This window comes from Schistocerca cancellata, chromosome 5 (assembly GCF_023864275.1).
Source record: "Schistocerca cancellata isolate TAMUIC-IGC-003103 chromosome 5, iqSchCanc2.1, whole genome shotgun sequence".
NCBI classification, from domain to species: Eukaryota; Metazoa; Arthropoda; class Insecta; order Orthoptera; family Acrididae; genus Schistocerca; species Schistocerca cancellata.
Window position 1 is genome coordinate 800874733 of NC_064630.1, and position 25161 is coordinate 800899893.

The 25161-nt window shown below is 42.2% G+C and overlaps 1 protein-coding gene across 1 annotated transcript in view; it reads right to left on the reverse strand.

Annotated features, from left to right (window-relative positions):
- Nucleotides 1–25161, reverse strand: part of LOC126188809 (atrial natriuretic peptide receptor 1) — a 783072-nt gene that overhangs the window by 590646 nt on the left and 167265 nt on the right. The window lies entirely within an intron of this gene.

Genomic DNA, 25161 nt, shown 5'->3' on the forward strand with positions numbered 1-25161 from the left:
CCGTCACAGTTTCCATACGCTGCGGTTGCTGCTGAAGACAGAGTTACGTAAGAGAGGAATGTCGTTCAGCCCCACTCTGCAACCTTCGCAGAAGATTACAGCATCGTCTCTCTACCGAGCCAGCAAATCGAGAGTTGTATTAGAGAGAACCAAGTAGCAGAAATTACAGTCGATTGTACTTCGAGAGAAGGGACTATTATTTTGTACTTTGTCAAGCGACACGTTACTGTTCAGTAACAGTAATACATACACATGACAGTCCTGTGGACATGCTTGCTTACAAAGTTAAATATTTCGTCTTGTTCATGTTATAAGAGAGTGGTGTAATATTTTGTATGTTATATAGTATCAACTCTTATCTCCTCCAGAAGGAATATAAGAACCCGTCACAGTGCCGACGTCTGTTATTTCGTCTGGCACGACAGTTTCTGTTTCTTACAATCACCTGATCAGCGCCTCACGTTACGTCTGTTGGGCAGTCTGTACAGTGTTTCACATACGACGTGAGTACTGTTGATACCTAGACGTAAAATTTGGTCAAGCCCACCTTATAAAACCGATTCACTTTTCACAAATGAATATTTACTTGAACTCATTCATGTTAAATTAGTACTATCAAGTTAATGATGGGCAGTTGACATGGTGACTACCATTACCCTGATCATATTTATTACTATTACCCCGAATGCATGTATCAGTTTATGCTTACGGAGTTCATTTCTAATTTTTTAACATCAGTAATGACATGTGTGAAATTGATTTTATGAACCACATGCCCTTAGAGGTTCTCTTTATACACTGTAGCATTGGAAGTAAAGAAAGAGTGAAGCGTAAAAGATAATAAAGCAATAAAATTTACTGATGAGGCAGAATTTCAGGTACAGCATTTGCTGTATTTTTGATAAACAATATATTTATTGCAGCCGCGAAAATACAGAAAGGGTAAAGTTTTGGGCTATGACTGGAGGAGAGCAAAAGATGTGTGCTTTGACTTAGAAGTTCCCTTATTGGCCCAGCGGAGTTACTTAAGGCGGAGTTGAAACAATATAATTGGTCACTAAAATACTCGGCTGTGACTGGGAAATCTAACTAGGTATCTGTATTCCTAAAAGCTCTGTAGTTTGCCAAGGGAGCGTGGATTAAGAACAAGTATCTAAAATGTGACTGGCCTCGAAATCACTGGGGTGTGACTGGCAGATTTAAACATATGTGTGTTGATTTAAAAGCTCTCTGACTGGTCTAGTACGCATTTATATACCGTACGTACGTAGGTCCTAAATGAGCGGAAAATAGTAGGTAGCTGTAGTACTGATTTGCCGTGTTTCTTTTCTTGTTTAATTCTTGCATCACTGCAGAAGCTACTAATATGACTGATACAGGTGTCAGTAGATGTACCGTTCAGAAAAAGCTGAAATCGAGTAATATTGAACGAATTACCAGGGCTCGATGGAGTCCTTATCAGAATCTGTACGGCTGAATTGGTCCCGCTCTTAACCATAACACAACGTAGACCTCCAGACCAAAAAACCTGCACCCAGTGGTTGAAAGAAAGCACAGGTCATACCTGTCTACAAAAAGAGTAGCAGAAGTGATCCATACCACTGACAATCTTATATTCAGCTAGCTTAGACCTACTCTGGTCTCTGTCGTAATGATATTTCTTCCCCAAGACAACCAGTATGAAGTACAAAAAGCAACGGTCATGCCATTCCCACATGGTATCCAGGAAGCCATGGATCAAAGTATATAGGTGGATTCAGCATTTGTCGACATCCAAAAAACTTTTAGTTTAGTACAGCATTAATGCTTGTCCTAGAAATTAAGATCGCACTCCTAAGATTATATCTGTTTTAAAGCCCCCTGTCGCTGATCAGGTGCCCTCAAAACTTCTTGACAAATGCTGTTTTATATTTCAGCACATTTACAATAAATTCTCAATCCATGCACCACTTTATATCGTATTAATTTCTGGCTAGAGACTCGTTCTTGGTTTTAGCAGATAGCACTCTTTATAAATCAGTGCAATGTTTGCCAAAAACTTGAGGTTACTGTTCATGTGGCACATTTCGAAATTACTTATACATATTCCTCATTATGACTGAGACGAGAACGTAATCTAAGACTGCTTCACATGGTTGCGTCCTTTTAATAAACTAGCCAACGAGCGGAAAGAAACTGTGCTAAATGTATATGTACCTACACTTGAGTTAAGAGAAACGATTACGTAAAATGATATCGCTGACAGAATTTGTAGAATACGCAACTCTAGCTCACAGTCGTCGATTTTCTGTTAAGGGTTATTTGTGACCTTCGCAGGGTTCCGAAAATTTTCAAAAATATACCTTCAGTCAAGTAGATACATACATACGAGAAATAAAACTGAGAGAAACCATTGTTAGAGAGTGGACGCTATTACCAAAACATGTAGAAAGCACAACTGTAGCTTACAACTGACGATACATTCAGTAATGAGGATTATCGTTTGCGCGCTGCACTTTAACTTTCAAAACTGTGAATAATTCAAAACGTATCATGACGCACACAAGTTGTGAAACAACCAGGAAAAACAATACGGAAAAGACATGTACACTATTATTTTGTACTTAAAATGTTATGACTCTACAATTTCGAAGCGAATTTATGTTGCCATGCTTTTGATCGTACATAAACGAAAACTCGGAAATCTGCTTGAATATACAAATAAGCATGCAAAATACTCGCATTTTTCACTTAGCTGATTTCATGAGAGCTTCTACACTATCGTCCTATAGATGAACACCAAAATATCGAAACTCTAGGAGTATTATCATAGCACATTTTCCACTTTGGATAAGAATGTAAAACAGTTTTAATTTTAAGTACACAACATGCTGTGGATGCAATAAGGAGTGACATTTTAAGAGAAAGGAAGCTGGGAAAAGTTAGGGAGGAAGGTAGCAGATGAACGCCTTGTGGAAACGGGTCTGAGCGGTGATGGGAGGTTGGGGGAGAACCAAAGCCGGTCTGCTGTTGCTAGGAGAGTAATGGCTGATGCAGGCAGTCGCTCGGGGCCACGGAATTACCCGAGGCCCTCCTGGCCCGCTAATGGGCTGTCTCTGAACGGAAAGGCCACGCAAATTATGACTCTGAGTTCCCCACAGCAAATCTACGTAACCGTCTGTTTCGTACAAGTCTCACCCCTTACTCTGATGGAAACACGACAGACTAGAACAGAACGATGTCGTTTCCGTAAGCTTGTAGTAATCCCTTTTACGCCTATCTGCTCGTAAACTTACACTTGTTAACTGTATGTCATACTCTTCTCGCTTGTATAAATGAAAGTTACGTGACCGAAGCGGTATTCTTTAGTGAAACTAATGTCAGATTTTAATTAAGAAGCTTAGATTGTGTACACTGATACCGCAACACTAACTTACATGATACCAACAAGGATCATAATATTACGACGTGATCACGAGGACTGAATAACGAGTTTTAATATTCATTGTACCAGGAGGCCAATGATCCTTATATAATTCGGAAGGTGCTCTGCCACAGATGTGCACGAAGAAAAAATAACGTGTGTACGTAGACGTTAAGAGTGGTAAAAGGAAGCAGGAGCTTCCACATTCATAACACTGATGTTGCATTCTCTATCACACATTAAAATCTCCAAAGTCGAAAATTGAGGAGATACCAGCCTTTGCCCCGCGCACCCATCAAATGCTGTGGTAGATACTGTGTGACACACGAAAATAACAAATCGCATTCTTTATGTTTACATTATTCATTTGCAGTAAAACATACATACCGGGCAGCTACAGGGTGTTTCAAAAATGACCGGTATATTTGAAACGGCAATAAAAACTAAACGAGCAGCGTTAGAAATACACCGTTTGTTGCAATATGCTTGGGACAACAGTACATTTTCAGGCAGACAAACTTTCGAAATTACAGTAGTTACAATTTTCAACAACAGATGGCGCTGCGGTCTGGGAAACTCTATAGTACGATATTTTCCACATATCCACCATGCGTAGCAATAATATGGCGTAGTCTCTGAATGAAATTACCCGAAACCTTTAACAACGTGTCTGGCGGAATGGCTTCACATGCAGATGAGATGTACTGCTTCAGCTGTTCAATTGTTTCTGAATTCCGGCGGTACACCTGGTCTTTCAAGTGTCCCCACAGAAAGAAGTCACAGGAGTTCATGTCTGGCGAATAGGGAGGCCAATCCACGCCGCCTCCTGTATGTTTCGGATAGCCCAAAGCAATCACACGATCATCGAAATAATCATTCAGGAAATTAAAGACGTCGGCCGTGCGATGTGGCCGGGCACCATCTTGCATAAACCACGAGGTGTTCGCAGTGTCGTCTAAGGCAGTTTGTACCGCCACAAATTCACGAAGAATGTACAGATAGCGTGATGCAGTAATCGTTTCGGATCTGAAAAATGGGCCAATGATTCCTTTGGAAGAAATGGCGGTCCAGACCAGTACTTTTTGAGGATGCAGGGACGATGGGACTGCAACATGGGGCTTTTCGGTTCCCCATATGCGCCAGTTCTGTTTATTGACGAAGCCGTCCAGGTAAAAATAAGCTTCGTCAGTAAACCAAATGCTGCCCACATGCATATCGCCGTCATCAATCCTGTGCACTATATCATTAGCGAATGTCTCTCGTGCAGCAATGGTAGCGGCGCTGAGGGATTGCCGCGTTTGAATTTTGTACGGATAGAGGTGTAAACTCTGGCGCATGAGACGATACGTGGACGTTGGCGTTATTTGGACCGCAGCTGCAACACGGCGAACGGAAACCCGAGGCCGCTGTTGAATCACCTGCTGCACTAGCTGCGCGTTGCCCTCTGTGGTTGCCGTACGCGGTCGCCCTACCTTTCCAGCACGTTCATCCGTCACGTTCCCAGTCCGTTGAAATTTTTCAAACAGATCCTTTATTGTATCGCTTTTCGGTCCTTTGGTTACATTAAACCTCCGTTGAAAACTTGCTCTTGTTGCAACAACACTGTGTTCTAGGCGGTGGAATTCCAACACCAGAAAAATCCTCTGTTCTAAGGAATAAACCATGTTGTCTGCAGCACACTTGCACGTTGTGAACAGCACACGCTTACAGCAGAAAGACGACGTACAGAATGGCGCACCCACAGACTGCGTTGTCTTCTATATCTTTCACATCACTTGCAGCGCCATCTGTTGTTGAAAATTGTAACTACTGTAATTTCGAAAGTTTGTCCGCCTGAAAATGTACTGTTGTCCCAAGCATATTGCAACAAACGGTGTAGTTATACCGCTGCTTGTTTAGTTTTTATTGCCGTTTCAAACATACCGGTCATTTTTGAAACACCCTGTACATTACGACAACTGCAAACGTCGATGATGTCAGCAGAGAAAATCAACATAACGTAGTAACAAAGTCTGTAAACAACGTTCTGTACTGGCGTCGTTATTTCTCTAACTTTTTGTATGAATAACTGTGTGGTCATTTGCTGCCATCACCAGAAAATTTGAAGTACGTTCCTAATTATCAATTTCTTCTTTTTCAATAACTACGACTTCCTTGTTCCCTTATTACGCGGAAACCATATTTGTTTTAGGGTATGCTTAGAAGGAGAATGCAAATGGGTCAGAGCAGTGAAAGACGCAGATATAGACACAATTTTTGCTTAGAGAAAGTAACAGCAGTGTGGACATTCATTACGATAATGCATCTGTTTTATTTAACGGTCATAATATTAATACGTGAGAATCGGAAATTGAATTTTTAAAATTAATTACACAAGGAGGCAAATGAAACTTACATAATTCAAAAGGAACTTTGCCGTAGATGTGCACAATAGAAAAAATCATGTGTGTACGTTGGCATTCGGAGAGATAAAAGAAAGTAGACACACACATGTGAAAAGTTTTCCTTTGTTCTGACGTTGCTACCAATTTCTACCACGCGTTAAGATCAGGTGCTATGGCAGAAACGACAAACGGAAGTAACAACGTTTCGTGAGGTTGCAACCTAGGGCCGTTCATGTTGCAGATAGTTCATTTGCAGTAAGACATGCACACCGGACAGCTACAATGCCGCAACTGCTACATCATTGGTGTTCTCAACAGTGGACAACGAAACGTAGAAAGCAAGCCGTCTGGAACAACAAACGTTGTTTATTAGAGTAGTTTTATCACTTATTTTGGCCTAAGAGTAAACGGAGCTAACTCTGTATTCGTTTACCGGCAGTCACCACAGTATCTTCGTTTTGAGTAGCTACAGCGTCTCATATTATAAGAAAACTATATTCGTTTTAGGCTGTACCTCGAAGAAGAGCATTAACAGGTCGGACTGAAAGACGAAGGGAGACATAAATTTTGCCCAGAGCAAGTTATAGAAATAATTCTGAAAGATACACTATGTGAACAAATGTATCCGGACGCCTGGCTGAAAATGACTTACAAGTTCGTGGCGCCCTCCATCGGTAGTGCTGGAAATCAATATGGTGTTGGCCCACCCTTGGCCTTAATGACAGCTTTTACTCTCGCAGTCATACGTTCAATCAGGTGCTGGAAGGTTTCTTGGGGAATGACAGCCCATTCTTCACGGAGTGCTGCACTGAGGAGAGGTATCGATGTCGTTCGGTGAGGCCTGGCATGAAGTCGGTGTTCGAAAACATCCCAAAGGTGTTCTGTAGAATTCAGGTCAGGACGCTGTGCAGGACAGGGATGTTATTGTCGTGTAACCACGCCGCCACAGGCCGTGCATTATAAACAGGTGCTCGATCGTGTTGAAAGATGCAATCGCCATCCCCGAATCGCTCTTCAAGAAAAGGAAGCAAGAAGGTGCTTAAAACATCAATGTAGGCCTGTGCTGTGATAGTGCCACGCAAAACAACAAGGGGTGCAAGCCCCCTCCGTGAAAATCTCGACCACACCATAACACAACCGCCTCCGAATTTTACTGTTGGCAATACACACGCTGGCACATAACGTTCACCGGGCATTCGCCAAACCCACACCTTGGCATCGGATCACCACATTGCGTAACGTGATTCGTCACTCCACAAGCATTTTTCCATTGTTCAATCGTCCAATGTTTTCGCTCCTTACACCAAGCGAGGCGTCGTTTGTCATTTACCGGCGTGATGTGTGGCTTATGAGCAACCGCTCGACCATGAAATCCAAGTTTTGTCAACTCGCACCTAACTGTCATAGTACTTGGAGTGGATCCTGATGCGGTTTGGAATTCTTGTGTGACGGTCTGGCAGATATCTGCCTATTACACATTATGAACCTCTTCAACTGTCGGCCGTCTCTGTCTGTTCAAATGGTTCAAATGGCTCTGAGCACTATGGGACTTAACAGCTGTGGTCATCAGTCCCCTAGAACTTAGAACTACTTAAACCTAACTAACCTAAGGACATCACACACAACCATGCCCGATGCAGGATTCGAACCTGCTACCGTAGCAGTCGCGCGGTTCCGGACTGCGCGCCTAGAACCGCGAGACCACCGCGGCCGGCGTCTCTGTCTGTCAACAGACGAGGTCGGCCTGTACGCTTTTGTGCTGTACGTGTCCCTTCACGTTTCTACTTCAATACCACATCGGGAGCTGTGGACGTAGGGATGTTTAGGAGTGTGGACATCTGGCGTACAGACGTATGACGCAAGTGAGACACAACCACCTGGCCACGTTCGAAGTCCTTGAGTTCCGCAGAGCGCCCCATTCTGCTCTCCCACGATGTCTAATGACTACTGAGGTCGCAGATTTGGAGTACCTGGCAATAGGTGCAGCACAATGCATCTAATATGAAAAACGTATGTTTTTGGGGGTGCCGGATACTTTTGATCACATAGTGTACTTTAAAATGTGTGATGAACAGAATTACAAATAATTTTGAGAACTGTACTTGCGGTTTGAGGAATTTACAGTGCAGGTTTTTTAATGCAAACCATTTCGCGTCTGAGGTGACCTGAAGCGATACAACGGCATTCACATTGTGTTCTCATTAGGGTAAAGTTGATTTTTTGCCACTAATATAAAATTTATTTTTCAACGCTGTGTATAAAGGTCTCCCTTCAAATAATCGGACAATAAAAAAGAAATCAAAGAATTATTTCAAGAATACACGTAGCTACAATGTAGTATTTGCCACGGATCAATTCTGCGGCTAAAATTTCAGACACTTTAAGACACATACTTGCCACCACAGATCAGGTTCACTGACGCGGTTGGTCGGATTTTGATCACAGGCGATACTAGCATGTTTAAAACGGTCATCGGTATCAATTCATTGCAGAAAAGACCAGACACCGATATTTTCACTGCGAGTACATCTTTTGTTCAAACAAGTGCGTAGCTTTCTTCAACACATATTTTCAGTGGGCTCTGACAAGAATCAGACAAATCAAAGCTTTTCAGAAACAAGATAAAGACATTTCTCTAGGACTCGTCAGTTCTTTAATATCCCTCTTCCTCCACCGCTGATTTCTCCTGAGGATTCTCTCAAACTTCAGTCTACTTTAGTCTACTCTTCGTGGTAACTAAATTTTGATCTCCTCCTGGCTATGCCTTAGAAACCAAAATCTGATTTCATAATCTCTGTCTTACCATAAAGTAATCGAGCTAGTATCCTTTAGTGTTTCCAGGCCTTTGTCAGTCAACTTCCGCCTCTTGTGATTCTTGTACATACATTTTCTATTGCTAGCTGAAATTTACTGCAGAAGTCAACCAGCCTTTATGCTCTCTCATTCCCACTACCTGGACCATATTCTCGCGTAACCCTCAGCGCATCACAACGAGACTGCCACGCCAGTGGAACAAAGTGAGTGACCGTTACAAAACATTTTCATGCAAACATCAGTCCAGCCTACAAAGTGACATCGCCTCTTACTAAGTTTTCTCTTCTTCCACAGGATAACCACAGCGTTTCTGAAAAGACTGTGTAACATATGTATGACCTTATTGTAAAATAAGGACAGGACAGTAACGGGATGCCTCAAAGCTACACCTATTGATAAACTCCATAAACTAGCAGGTATTGCTCCTCCAGACATAAGGCGTGAAGTCGCAGCCAAACTTGAGAGACATAAAGCAGATCATAACACCGATCACCTGCTACATGGATACCAGCCACCAATTAGTAGACTCAAATCTAGGAGGAGCTTCATGAGAACTACTACACCCCTCACCGGTCGGACTGGAGCAGCCAGACTATCTCAGTGGACAGCAAAATCTGACAGTAATGATTGGATGACTCCTTCTGAGACCCTTCCTCCTGGTGGAAATCAAGTCTGGACAGTGTGGAAGTCTCTAAATCGGCTCAGGAGTGGCGTCGGACGAACTAAGGACAATCTGTTTAAATGGGGCTTCATGAAGGAATCTTCCACCTTGTGTGACTGCGGAGAAGAACAGACAACCAAACATTTAATTAACTGTCCTAGATGTCCTGTATCATGTTCCACACAAGAGCTTGTTGATGTTTCAGACAATGCTGCTGCCGTTGCACAATTTTGGGCTAATACCGTTTAGTTTGTTCTTTTATGATTTGACCTGATTTGTTATATTGTATATATTGTAAATATTGTTGTGATGTTTTTGACTCGAAATAAATAAAATAAATTGTAAAATTGTTTTTGTAATGCCATTTAGCCTGAAGGTGAGGTATTCCCTCGAAACATGTCGCTAAATAAATAAGTAGCACAATTGTTGACAATGTTTATGACCATTAGCGGTAATTTAAAAAAAACCTTTACATATTTATTGAGACACTCACGGTCGAAAACTAGTCAAAATGGCTCAAATAAAGAGAAGCTTTGAAATTATCAAATAGTATTTTCACGCTACTGAATAAAGTAGAATCTCTGATGTGATGCACGTACTTACAACAGAAAATATTAATAATACGCCGAAATAATAAGTATGTGCACCTATCTTCTTTAGTGCTGATTTCATATTGGTCACAAATGTGGTGTTTCATTTTCAGTCTAGAAAAGCTATGTAAACTGAAAGGCGCTGTTCTAGAAGGCTTAAATCTGTTAATGGGATTTACTGATACATTATGAATGACTTATGGCGCCTTTATTTGCAGCAAGGGCCATGTCTGTGGAACATTCCGCCAATCGCGAAAAGGAATTCCCTCATAGAAAAAAGTTTTCTAAATGAACAAAAAGATTCAGGTCTGATTGCTTTAGAGCTTTCAACGGCGCTTGTGAAGGGCGCTAAGAGTCCATGTTAGGTCGTAGGAGAAAATTTAGTCCCCTTTTTGCCCAAACTGCCAACGTCGCTCGGTCTGGTTGACTGCTCAGTAAATTAATAAAGGAACGCTGGAATGAGCTCTTTCGCCTTGGCTGGGTACCGACATAACTGAACTTCGTCAATTTCCTTGCCGCAAAGACTTTGTCGAGCTATTGTGCTCTAAGTTATAAGAGAGATTCATCTGCAGTAAATAGGGGGAAATGGAGCTGCAATCTTGAGATGTAAATGATACAACCTGTCTGAGGCAGAATTCAGTTACGGCGAGTGCAGCGAGTTCTCTCTTCAAACAGTATCAGGCTATCCTTGCGTGAGATCTTACGGCAGTTATCTTAGAGAAAATGGAATAGTACTGTTGTATTTGTAACCTTTGTAGAAAGCTTAAAGCGCTTAATAGTAAGATCCCCACACGTAGCGACATGCAGAAACCTGCAAAGGAAGCATACGACAAGCAATAAACTGAGCAAAAGTGGCACTTCATTGGCTGCAAAGGAGCTCAGGCTCATCTCCCTGGTTAAAAGTGACCTCATCGCTTACAGGCAGCCTGCTTGTAAGGCGCTGAATAAATCTAAATTCAGACGGAACAGGTAAGTGGGGACTAATTTCAGAAGACGAATTACAATGGACACATCATTACGTGAAGCAGTGTTGTACTGTAGTTGCGGAGAACTGCACACTAGGTGCAGAAGTCGGTAAGGAGTCTGTTGATTTATTAGAAAAGGAGAAAGAAAAGACGTAGTTATTCGGAGGGACGATTAACTCCGAATTACTCGCATACGGCTATTCACAATTTAAGCAGAGATTACTAACATTTCACAGGTACTCGCTTTATCCAGTTATCTCAAATTGATAAATGTAACTGCAATTTTCAAGAAACTTGGCAAAAGGCTTGTCAAATTTACAAAGAAATTTTCTTCTGAAACCTATATTAGGCAATACTGCTCAAAATACTGAAACGAGGCTAAAAGAAATTACACAAACGAAGTCCAGAGAAGGGTAAACTAGATTTAGCCTGGGAGGATCACGTGTCGAGCGTATTCTCAGCTCTCTCCCCCCACCCTCCACCCCACCCCACCCCACCCCTTCTGAATAACTCATTAAAATCTCTGCCGCGCATACAATTCGGCATCGCAAATTCATGTAAAAGTCTAGAGTATGTTTCTACTGAGCAACGAACATCAAACGGATATTACTGTTGCTGCTGTTGATAATGATGAACTCATTTTAAGAGGAATTTATAGAGAAATAAAAAATTGTTATCAAAGGCTTTACCTGTAACATTTCTTTGTGTCATCAACATCATCATCGCTAGCGATCTGACTTCCACGGCTGGGTACAGTCCTCCCTAGACGTTCCAGTGAACCGCGTATTCCAGCTGTACGCATCAACCAACCCCCATCAGGTCGTCCTTTCATTTCCATTAAGGCCCTAATTACGTCTAACGTCTGCAGTCTGTTTCCCAATCGGTTAGTTTCTCTTCCTGTCTATCCTAGTGATTCTCCATTGATCGTTGGGTGAGTCGTTATTTTAATGCCTCTCGCATTTGCAGCCCATACCTCACTGCCGTAACTCCAAAGTAGCATCACACGTTGATTGTTAAGTTTCATTTTCAGGCACATGAGAAGCTTAGTTTTGAAAACATGTTTGGTTTACCAAAAGTGATCTATAGCAGGGATGCCGACTATCGCTTAAACAACAAGTTTTCGGTACACCTGTTCTTCCCGTCTCCAGTTTAAAGTGATTGTTAAAACCGCTCAGAATAACCAGTTTCTGAAACAAACGATGTTCGGTTTTTTATTGCTATTACGTCCTGTAGAACAGAAATTGAAAAGTTCTCACGAAGGCGAAGGAGTAGATGATCACGATCGATACGGGGTTGAGACTGCAGAATAAATGTGTCTCCCTGCGTCCACCAAAGATTGCGAAGTTCAAGGAGACGACAGTGGCGACGGCGAGAGCGAAACGTCACAAGTTTACGACCTCTCTGCATCGTCACGTTTGGGTGTTGTCAGGTTTTCACCCTGAAGCAACCGCAAAATTAAGGGTTCATTTAATATCCCAAGTTTATAGCACGTCAATAAAATTATAGGTATGTTAATCAAAATTACCTTATCTTCGAAGGAACATTGAGGGTGTTCTCCCCTTGTATGATATCAAAAGTTTGTTGTGCCTCCTTCATTTTTTAATCTTCTAACGCAAATGGAGCACTTCGTAAAATACTTGCAAACCAGCCATGGTGTCATGCTGTAGTACTCCCGATGTCCGACGACGACAGCTAAAAACTACCATGTAGACTGGTGGGTGCGGGTGAGGGTGGGGTGATGGGGGGGGGGGGAGGGGCAACTCTTGCGAACTCCACGTACACGAGTAGCGCATAATAGGCCAGGTCACATGGCGACAGGTACAATATTGTCTCTGAAATCTTTACACCTATTCTTATGTAATGTGTTTCTTGTTAGTTTATAACTGAAGGCGTTGTTTTTTTTTTTAATATTGCCGGTCGCTTTTCTTAGATTCTATAATAATTCAATATTTCAAAGGTATGAAAATTTTACAAATAAACATTACTCGTTGTTAAAAGAAAGTTTTATTTAAAAGCCAAAACTTCTAACACTGCTTCTACGGTAAATTGATATCTGGATTATTTTCCCGGTTATTGGCAAAAAATGAATAAAAATTGTCATTGAGACGAAACAAATAACGAAAAATACCGGGTATTCAGAACTTAAATACCGGTACCGGCTTCAACCGGTCAGTATTTTCCTTTCCTGCTCTAAAACATTTTTTCCCTCCGCTTATTTCTTTGCTGTCCTTGCAGGCGTTGTCTTTCAACGACCCCAAATGCATACACCACTGTGATTCTAAGACTTCATTTTAAATGTGTACTATTCTGTAGGTTATTAATTATTTTAGTGTTATTTTCATTGATTGTTCAGGCTTGCTTTCGAACGTGTTCTGTTCACGTCTTTCATTAGCTGCTGAAGTTTATCTGTTCTGGACTCAGTTTTTGTAATCACTAGGAAAACGAAAATGCTTTAGATATTTTCCATTTTATTTTTCATAGTTTAAGTGTCGGAAAATTTCCACTGTAACTGCTGAGAACAGTTTTTGTGGTAAGTAGTCTCCTTGTCTGAACCTTCCTTTCGCTCTCAAAATGAAGACTAAAGGAAGCTTCAGGATACTAACATAGGATGAATCAATGTCTGATTTCTCAAGAGCTGTTAGAGCAAATTCAGTACAACGTGAGGCAATAGCCTTTTCAAACCTTTGTAAACCAGGCTACGCTGTGATTCGCACTCGCTGCTCTTTTCTATAATTCGATAGTAGCTTGCTAAATCCAGCTTGTTCGTTTACCTGCTTAAATTATGCGCTATTGGTGGTACTTCCTGTACATTACGTAGGTGCTGTTGATGCGCCTCTACTTCACTCTGTCTTGTCTGTCTTTCTTCTTGTGAAGTAGAAATAACAATCGTCTCACAATTTTGCACAATTATCTTCATCCGATGATATTTAGTAAACATATTTTAAATTCATTTTGTCTAACTTTTCCTTCAGCTTTAACAATTTCTACTGAAACATCGTCCCCATCCTTTTTTCCACGTCAAATGATTTTATACGTCTCATCTCGTTTTGCTTCTGGCAAGCAATTATTTTCACTACCGTTGACCTTCTAACTACAGTATATATACTGAGAAGCATCTCTCGAACTATGCTCGATTTTAAAGAATATTTGGTCAATTTTCTGTTTCTCAAATCGACTTCGATTCCTCCATTTGCCATCTACCGTCTTAAATGATACCAACTAGCGTCTACCAGATGCAACTTCCTGTTTCATTTTCTTCGTACCAGTATTGCTATCAGTTATTTCGCTTATTAAATTTTCTTTGCGTCGCATCACATTCCCTCAGAAGCATTTTCAAATACACTCCTGGAAATTGAAATAAGAACACCGTGAATTCATTGTCCCAGGAAGGGGAAACTTTATTGACACATTCCTGGGGTCAGATACATCACATGATCACACTGACAGAACCACAGGCACATAGACACAGGCAACAGAGCATGCACAATGTCGGCACTAGTACAGTGTATATCCACCTTTCGCAGCAATGCAGGCTGCTATCCTCCCATGGAGACGATCGTAGAGATGCTGGATGTAGTCCTGTGGAACGGCTTGCCATGCCATTTCCACCTGGCGCCTCAGTTGGACCAGCGTTCGTGCTGGACGTGCAGACCGCGTGAGACGACGCTTCATCCAGTCCCAAACATGCTCAATGGGGGACAGATCCGGAGATCTTGCTGGCCAGGGTAGTTGACTTACACCTTCTAGAGCACGTTGGGTGGCACGCGATACATGCTGACGTGCATGGTCCTGTTGGAACAGCAAGTTCCCTTGCCGGTCTAGGAATGGTAGAACGATGGGTTCGATGACGGTTTGGATGTACCGTGCACTATTCAGTGTCCCCTCGACGATCACCAGTGGTGTACGGCCAGTGTAGGAGATCGCTCCCCACACCATGATGCCGGGTGTTGGCCCTGTATGCCTCGGTCGTATGCAGTCCTGATTGTGGCGCTCACCTGCACGGCGCCAAACACGCATACGACCATCATTGGCACCAAGGCAGAAGCGACTCTCATCGCTGAAGACGACACGTCTCCATTCGTCCCTCCATTCACGCCTGTCGCGACACCACTGGAGGGGGGCTGCACAATGTTGGGGCGTGAGCGGAAGACGGCCTAACGGTGTGCGGGACCGTAGCCCAGCTTCATGGAGACGGTTGCGAATGGTCCTCGCCGATACCCCAGGAGCAATAGTGTCCCTAATTTGCTGGGAAGTGGCGGTGCGGTCCCCTACGGCACTGCGTAGGATCCTACGGTCTTGGCGTGCATCCGTGCGTCGCTGCGGTCCGGTCCCAGGTCGACGGGCACGTGCACCTTCCGCCGACCACTGGCGACAACATCGATGTACTGTGGAGACCTCACGCCCCACGTGTTGAGCAATTCGGCGGTACGTCCACCCGGCCTCCCGCATGCCCACTATACGCCCTCGCTCAAAGTCCGTCAACTGCACATACGGTTCACGTCCACGCTGTCGCGGCATGCTACCAGTGTTAAAGACTGCGATGGAGCTCCGTATGCCACGGCAAACTGGCTGGCACTGACGGCGGCGGTGCACAAATGCTGCGCAGCTAGCGCCATTCGACGGCCAACACCACGGTTCCTGGTGTGTCCGCTGTGCCGTGCGTGTGATCATTGCTTGTACAGCCCTCTCGCAGTGTCCGGAGCAAGTATGGTGGGTCTGACACACCGGTGTCAATGTGTTCTTTTTTCCATTTCCAGGAGTGTAGTTTCATTAAATCCAGTAGATTTCATCTTGATACAACTGTTTGTTTCAACCCTCACCTTATATTTAACGTCTGCTCTTTGCGTTTGGTATTTCATTATTATTATTATTATTATTGCGATTATAATTATTTCGTTCTAGAACCTAGAGCCACTCATTAGCTTTAGTCTTGTTATCATCCCATAACATCTTCACCTTGTTACTTTGCGTCTATCTTCTTTCTAGCATTGTTGGGCTTTTTAGCTCCCTTGTTAGTAGTGTGGGGTGAGCGTATGAGAGTGGACGTCGCGCCAGTGTGTGGTCTGTGTAGCTGCCACTGGTCAACAGCGAATTCCTTCTCAGTTCTGCCTGCTGTCGTACGATGGTTTTTCGGCTCCCATTTATGATGTTGATAATTTCCTTGGTTCATCAAGCTTCATCCATTCGTGCTATATGACAATAATATTTGAGACGTCTTTTTCGTGCTATGAAACTAAATCGTTCAGAGTACACATTACATTTGAACTTTTGAGCAAGCTGGTACCGTCTTGGTTCTTGGGTCCCAATATTTTCCGCAGAACCTGTAGTTCCATTTTCTCGATAACATTGACATTTACGATTAATGACGATGCCTCAACTGCTCAGAGTCCTTCTGAGAGAACGATTCATTGGCACTGGCGGAGTATAGCTTTGATGGGCTGGGATGCCTTGCTATACATTTTTCAGATGATTGGGTAGGCTCTACGCAATTCTTCTGCAAAGTGTTTCATGGCTTTGCCATTGTCAGTGGTCCGGACAGTTTCATCAAGTTACTGAAGTAACACTGATGCCATATTTAAGTTCGCATGTTTTGAGTCCACATACGGTGTCCTCTTATAAGGGATTTGGAGGCTACTGTTGATGACGATCTCATTAAGCTTTCTCATGTCATCTGCGACAGTCCGGGTTTTCACTGCTAGGTAGTCGGCAAAGGTAATACTGATTATTTTACTCTTTGGTCCCATATTTATTCCTAAGTGTTTCCATCTGTTATATTTTGATATCTTATCTACTAAACGTCTAAAGACACAATCGCCATGCCTTACGCCGGAATTATGTAAAAAGATTTGTATAAATTAGCCACAAATTTTATTTTAGACGTTGTGTTTGTTGAAGTCTGAGTGGTTAAGTTAGTTGTTTTGCTATCATTACGGCATTCATGTACTACACTATGTGACCAAAAGTATCCGGACACCTGGCTAAAAATGACTTACAAGTTCGTGGCGCTGTTCCATTGGTAATGCTGGAATTCATTATGGTGTTGACGACAGCTTCCACTCTCGCAGGCATATATTCAGTTAGGTGCTGGAAGGTTTCTTGGGAAATGGCAGCCCATGCTTCAGGGAATGCTGCGGTGAGAAGAGGTATTGATATCTGTTGGTGAGGCCTGGCACGAAGTCAACGTTCCAAAACATCCTAAAGGTGTTCTATAGGATTCAAGTAAGGACTCTGTGCAGGCCAGTCCATTACAGGGATGTTATTTTCGTGTAACCACTCCGCCACAGTCCGTGCCTTATGAACAGGTGCTCGATCGTGTTGAAAGATGCAATCGCCATCCCCGAATTGCTCTTCAACAGTAGCAACCAAGAAGGTGCTTAAGACATCACTGTAGGACTCTGCTGTGATAGTTCCACGAAAAACAACAAGGGGGGCTTGCACCCCTCCATGAAAAACACGACCACGCCATAACACCACCGTCCCCGATTATTACTGCTGGCAGTACACCGGCTGGCAGATGCAGTTCACCGGGCATTCGCCATACCCACACCTTGCCATCGGATCGCTACGTTAAGTACCGTGATTCGTCAGTCCACAGAACGTTTCTCCACTGTTCAGTCGTCCAATGTTAATCCTCCTTACACCAAGTGAGGCGTCGTTTGGCATTTACCGGCGTGATGTGTGGCTTATGAGCAGCTGCACGACCATGAAATCCAAGTTTTCTCACCTCCCGCCTAACTGTCATAGTGGATCGTGATGTAATTTGGAATTAGGTGTGGTGGTCTGGATAGATGTCTGCCTATTACATATTACGACTCTCTTCAACTGTCGGCGGTCTTTGTCAGTCAACAAATGAGGTTGGCCTGTACGCTTTTGTGCTGTACGTGTCCTTTCACATTTCCATTTTACTACCACATCGAAAACAGTGGACCTAGGGATGTTTAGGAGTGTGGAAATCTCTCGTGCAGTCGTATGACACAAGTGACACCCAGATCACCTGACCACTTTCGAAGTCCGTGAGTTCCACGGAGAGCCCCATTCTGCTTTCTCACGATGTCTAATGACTACCGAGGTCTCTCATATAGAGTATCTGGCAGTAGGTGGCAGCACAATGTACCTAACATGAAAAACGTATGTTTTTGGGAGTCTCTTGGTACTTTTGATCACATAGTGTATATTAAACAGCGTGAAGCGGTCATTCGTGTGATACACACTGTCTTCCTTAAACTGCAAGCTTGAGGATTGCACGAATCGACTGGTGGTGCTGCAGCACTATTTTTAGATTTCGTGTCTGTTCTGACCAGATCTGATAGCCGCTGTCCGAAGTCCACATGATATTGACCTATCTTCCATTTCGTCTGCTGATGTAATTTGGTAAAGAGGATACGACAGAGTACTTTGTAGTGGATGGCAGAAGACAAATGTTTCATTAATTGAATGGGTTTGTCTTGCCTTCCTTTTTGTGTAGATGACGAAAAAACTATCTTTCCTAACTGTAGGATAACCTTGCTTCTCCTTATATTCACTATGATGGCTTGTAATATGTCGGCCATGAGTTTGCCCCCGATTTTGAACATCTCAGCAGTTAAATCGTCTTCCACCATTCCTATGTTTTCTTTTTCCCTTTTTTTTAGGCTTAATGTTTAGGTATTGTATCGTGTGTCTGTGGAAATTGTAGTTTTTCTATAGTAAGTTTTGCGTTGTGTAGTTCCTCGAAGTAATGCTTCAGGTTGTCACAATTAGCCTTTGTGTTCGTCTCGAGTGATGTGTCTGGGCTGCGGAATGTAATACGTTGTGGTCTGTAGTTAGCTAGTTCTACAGTAGAAATTCTTTACGGATTTACCATTTTATTCTGTCTTGCCTCCCATCTTCTAAACTGGTAAGTGCGTTTAATTTGTCTGATGTTTGGCCGCATACTCCTATATTTCTAAGAAGTTCTGCAAATTCTGCGAACTTTGGCGGCTATTCAAATTTTTACGTGCTTGGATAGGGGACTGCACAGCTCCACCACATTCTAGACACCACCGTCTGTGTTTTTGTTGTGATGGTGTGTTGAGTTTCCTTGCTGATTCCTGAATGGTCTCTAGATGGTCATCCTATGTTTATGTACTGATCCGCAGTGACTGTATCAATTCCTGTGCATGTTATTTTAAAAACTCGGGATCGATATATGATACTTTCGTTCCTTTTGCTTTATTCGCGCTTGCAAGGTCTTTCAACGTGTGCCTAAGAACCATTCCCAAATACAATGATGAGCTAAAAATTATGACCACCTGCATAATAGTCTTAGTGGTTTGGCAGGGAACCTTCTAGCGTATGCGGCAAAGGATAGGCAATCTGCTGTACATGATTTATGGCTCACGGTTGAGAATGATAACGAGTTTATTTCAGACGCATCCCCGTCCCCACACCTTCAAAATCCCCTCCACTTGCCTCACCATCTGTCTTCTAGGCCAATTGAATAGGTGTTAAATGGAAAAATGGCTCTGAGCACTATGGGAGTTAACATCTGAGGTCATCAGTCCACTAGAACTTAGAACTACTTAAACCTAACTAACCTAAGGACATCATACATATCCATGACCGAGACATGATTCGAACCTGCGACCGTAGCGGTCGCGCGGTTCCAGACTGAAGCGCCTAGAACCACTCGGCCACCCTGGCAATTCAAAAGTAGGGGATGGTTCGGTATCCTATTGCCTAAGAGTATCACCATAGCATGTATATTTGCCAGATGTATACAATATGGCGGATGTTTTATGAGAGCATACTCAAACACTGCCAATCCAAGATAACAAAAGGTCAAAGGATCCCCAAGATGCAGTGAATTGCAATGTGAGTTCGTCTATACGACATGAAAGTGTAAAAACAGCAGGAAATTAAAAATATCCAACATTTGTGACATGTATATATCAACATCACGTTAGAAAACCGTGCTAAAGGCATCCCAAATGCTAAATGAAAGATAGCCCACTGCTTTTACGTTTTTAAACAAAGAGCTACTAAGTTTTACAATCATCACCACAAGACAAGAAGCAGCAACTTTTTATTTACACTGAGTAGAAGTCTGCAGTTGTACTGATGTTAATGTGAGAGTTAGTGATAACTGACACACTCAGTTATCATAATTTATGATCCAAAAATTGGGCGGGAAATACAAAAATAGTTCACTTGTTAAAACTATTGCTTTAGCATTTGTGCCACACTGAACATAGGTGAGTGTAAAAATGGACGGAGTTACCATAGTTCGCTTGTTAACACTATTGCTTTTGCATTTGCGTCACACTGAACATAGGTGAGTGTAAAAATGGACGGAATTCCATTACCACACAGCGTATGCACCAACCCGGCATAACATGTCAATTATACGTAGCACTTATGATGTGAAGGTTTTTAAAGAACGTAGGCTTTTGCCACAGAACAGTTATAATGTGAAGATGCATGAAAACTTACACTGATAGCTGCCGGTTTCATGTTTAACAATTACTGTAGGCATTTTCTTATATGGTCACAACGTACCACCCAGAGTAGTATGAAAGGATGTAACAGTTTCACCTTTATTTAAAACGAACATGCTACACGTGTGAAATCTGACAGAAAAGTACACTGCTGGCTATGCTTGCCATAGTGATCAGCAATGCACCACACGCTCCAGTCACCTCAATGGAGCTGGTGGCCAGAGGACATGAACCCTGGCACCACCAACGCCCTCCCACACCACACAGCCGTAGCCAGAACTGCAACGCTCCACCCCACCCTGTCATACACAAGATGTTGTGTTCCCTTTTGCTTCCAACATCTCACACGTGTTGGAGCCCCAAATTCTCAGCGCAGAGAGAGAGACTGTTTCTCGTCGAAAATTGCTTAGATGCAGCGAATTTCTTTTCTCCCATTTAGAGCACACCTCCTTGTCTACATTGCACCCCACAGTAACTTCCACTGTTTAAGTTAGTACTAATTATGCAGTGCTTAGTATACCTCAAGTCAGATATAGTTACACACCGCTGAGTATTGCATCAGTAGACTAGCATTACTTAGTATAACAACATCTTCACGTAAAGCAGTAGCACACAATGCAAAGCTACTTTAAGATTACAGAAACATTTAGGTACTTAATACATGCTTTGCTCATTTTTTTCCATGTGCTATTCGAGAGTGGAATGACTGATATGGCTGACTTTGGTATACTTTCCCCAGGATCTTTTCTGACAATTTTACATTTTGGCACTAAAATCATGGTTCTTAAATTTTAGTCAGCTTTTTTTAGGTGTGTGGTCGAGAGTGCTTCCCCACTGCATTTGTGAATGATGAGTGGAAGCAATGGTTATCAATAAACCCCCGCATTAGCTGCAATTTTTCATTTTGCGAGGCGAATGTGGTAGAAAGTAATACATAGTCTCACCCTTCCCATAACATACTCACTTGATGTGATTATTTCCCATGACATATGTGGGAGGAAGGAACATCTGGTCCAGTCCCTTAATGTGGACTGAAGAGAGTCTGGGACTGACAAATACTCAAAAATCAGCCGAACTAGTATTTTGTAAGCCACTTCTTTCGTGGATGATTTACAGTTCCTTAGAATTCCTCCAATGAATGTGAGCCAGAAATATGTTTTTCCCAACATCCTGTTTTATGTAATCATTCAACTTTTTGGTGCTCAGAATAACTACTTCCAGCTGTTTTGTGGTTGTCACTATTTCTAAGGACTTGTAATCAATAATACTGGGTCTCTTCGCCTATTTGTGCGCAGATCACTACGTTTACCTGTGTCGAGGTCCCAGACACTGCACCAGTCATCATTCCTCTGCAGGTCTTTCTATGGTTCGCTAAAGTCTTCTGCTGCTGCTGCTGCCATCTTCTTACAGGCAGCCGCTCCTCTGCTAAAGTGCGCGTCATTTATGTTGGCGGCCGAGTTTAGGTTCGTTCTGCGCATCTGACGTCACAAAACACAGTCAGCCAATGAACAGAGAACGACGTTGCCACATCTCGACTGCAGTGCAGAGCATGGACGAGTGTCTTCAGTTTTAGAAACGTTCAGTCATAAATAAAGTAATAGAACAAAAGCAATGTCTTGATAGCAGACATTCTTTTATAGAAAGTTTGGAAAAAACATTCTTTATACCAATTGCTTTATTTTCTATTAATTAATTAAACCAAACAAGCAATAAGACTCCTAATTCAGGTGATAGCAAGGAAAGGTGTTTGTATCACTCTCACGAACCGCTGTTTCACAATAAAGAACAGCGGTAATTGTTTATTTGCTATTGTACTTCGATGAAGCGTGAGTAATTCATAGTCATACCAACAGTGTTTGTCAGTATTTTGCGTGACATGTTGTAATCCTCATGGCGTTATGCAGTCAGACGAGGTGCGTTAGCGTAATGGTTAAGGTGTTGGGCTGCTATGCGAAAGGTTATGAGTTGAAACCTTATGCGGTGCTTAATATTTTCATTATTTAAAAACAATATCGAAGTGCCTTACTTCACAAATTATATTCGTTTGAATGCAATTTTTTGAAATTTCTAGTGCTTTGTCTCTTCATTAACCCTTTCACTGCTGCAGACACGTGCTCCCCGCATTCCGAGCTGTGCGCGATTTTGTCATCACTGCACTGCTCGCCTGTGCAGACACATGGTGTTCCCACTGCTTTGACACACTTATCATTCGATTTCACGAAAACTATTTGGCCCAAAAATTTTATTTTTTACACGTCTTCTTGACTGATACCTTCCCCCCATAAATGACTTAATTTTGTTTCGATGTTCAACGCAGTTATTATGCAGCATTAAATGTAATAAACCATTGCACGAAATTTTGAAGAGTTTGCAGAGGTAAAAGTCCATAGCATATACTTTCCGTATGGTCGATTTTAGTTGCCACAATGTTGAGAATGAAATGTGGACAAGATACCTAAATTTCATATAAAATTTACTGTATAACAATATCTCATTTAATTTAAGTACGGCATAGGTGTCGTATGTAATATTGAGAAATATTCCGTCTTTCGCGACTGTAATAAAAGTATTATTTACACCGGACGCATTTGAATTTATTTTAAAGCACTTCAATCAAGGAAACGTATGGCACGTACACAATGGTACTCATGTTCTCTTTCTCGTTTTTGCTCCACAGTCGCAGTTTTACCAATGGTACTGAAATATATTCCTCTTCTGCAACTGTAATAAGGGACTTATTTAGACCAGACGCGTTTCTCTCTTTTGAAGCATCTTCAGTGGACAGTATTTTGTCTCCTCCATTGCCAAGTCACCTTTCGTAGTTTTGTGCTGCAGTAACACAATATTCAACGTTTGTGTTGGCAGATCAGTGTTTTAGCAAATAAATGATGTTTAAAAATTATATTTGACATAGCTCAGAGCACTTCACTGATAGACGGTATATTCAAGTCCTAATGTTTTTGTAAGTCCACAGTTTTGTTTAATGTATTTTGTCTACTTCCTTTTCATTGATTGAAGTGCTTTAAAATAAAGCCAAACGTGCTCAGTGCAAATAAAACTTTTGTTACAGTCGCGAAAGACGGAATATTTCTCAATATTACATACGACACCTATGTGGTACTTAAATGAGCTATTGTTATACAGTAAATTTTATATGAAATTTAGGTATCTTGTCCACATTTCATTCTCAACATTGTGGCAACTAAAATCGACCATACGGAAAGTATACGCTATGGACTTTTACCTCTGCAAACTCTTCAAAATTTCGTGCAATGGTTTACTATATTTAATGCTGCATAATAACTGCGTTGAACATCGAAACAAAATTAAGTCATTTATGGGGGGAAGGTATCAGTCAAAAGGATGTGTAAAAATCTAATTTTTGGGCCACATACTTTTTGTGGAATCGATTGATAAAAGTGTCAAAGCAGTCGGAACATGATATGTCTGCACAGGCGAGCAGTGCAGTGACAAAATCGCGCACAGCGCGGAATGCAGGGAGCACGTCTTTGTGGCAGCGAAAGGGTTAATGCGGCCGTGGTGGCTTTACTTCATGAACTGCGCGCTCCCCCCTACACGTAAGCTTGCGAACTATGCTATACTATGGCGCTGCTTCTATTGGCGCGTGCGTCGTGTGCAACTGGCAACGCAGCAATCTCCCGCGTCTGGGCGGGCATGCGCGAGCCGCCAAGATAAAAGAATTGAACTATAACAGCTTCGTGGAGCTTCTCACGCTATCTACTCCTTTGTGGGTCAGCCACACCCAGTCAATCACGTTACGCTATTTCATTCATAATCACAGATCTGTAATCATATCCGCATATTATGGTAAGGAACCGGCATGTGTTTTGTACACATGATGTTACTCTCCTACCAAAAAGACTCACTTATGAAGAAAATTTAGCTGTTTATATGTATTAATTCTATTGTATTGTTTAAATTGTAACCTGACAACTGCATTGCATCCTTACACAATAAAACCACACACACTGCAAATCACCAATTTACTTGCAACGTTTTCGGTGATTGACGGTAATCAAATCAAGGTTTTACTGCTGTCAGAATAGTTTGTTTCAAGTGGTATGCTATATTTAAGTGAGGCATGGAATAGATTTTCGTGATCATTTTGGTTATCTGTACTCAGGTACACTATTGGATATTCTAAAAGAAACCGTTGTACAGGGTGTTTCAAATACGGGTTTTAAAAATTTGTGGCATTTACTAGATTCAAATTAGAGTTATAAGTAATAGTACTCTAACAGATTTTTTTTACAGTGTTCATTGTGAACACGATTCGTCACGCATCGAGCCGCTATGAGGGTTCTTCCCAAACCAATTGCATACTGAGTTACGTCAATGAGGCTGCGCACCATTTTGCTGCCAATAAAGTTCTTTGGTAGAGCTTCTTCCAATTGAGGAAGGACCCATACTTCCAGTGCATCGAGATAAGAAACACCAGTTACAGTTGCTTCACTAAATACATGGGCTCATAAACTTCCCGCCGGGAAATGGCACAAAAAAACATTCAATTTACGAAAGACTCGTTGCTATCGTACAATCTCGTGGGGATTTTATGCCCCCAGATACATACACCATGTATGTTCACATATCCACTTAGGTGAAATGTCAATTCATCATCACGGAAGACGATACGATTCAGATGATCTCCATCATCGTGCAGCAATATTTCGTTTGCAAAGTTCGCAAGTAAACCGTAGTCTGTTGGCTTTAGCCCTTGTAACAACTGCAAAAGTTGGACGTCGTATTAAGCGTCTCCTTAAAAGTCTTCAAACAGGCGTCTCTGGAACTGCTAATTGACGACTAGCCTTCCGAATTAATTTCTTGGGGCTACGCATGAAAGACTCTCACTCGTTCCGCACGTTCTTCTG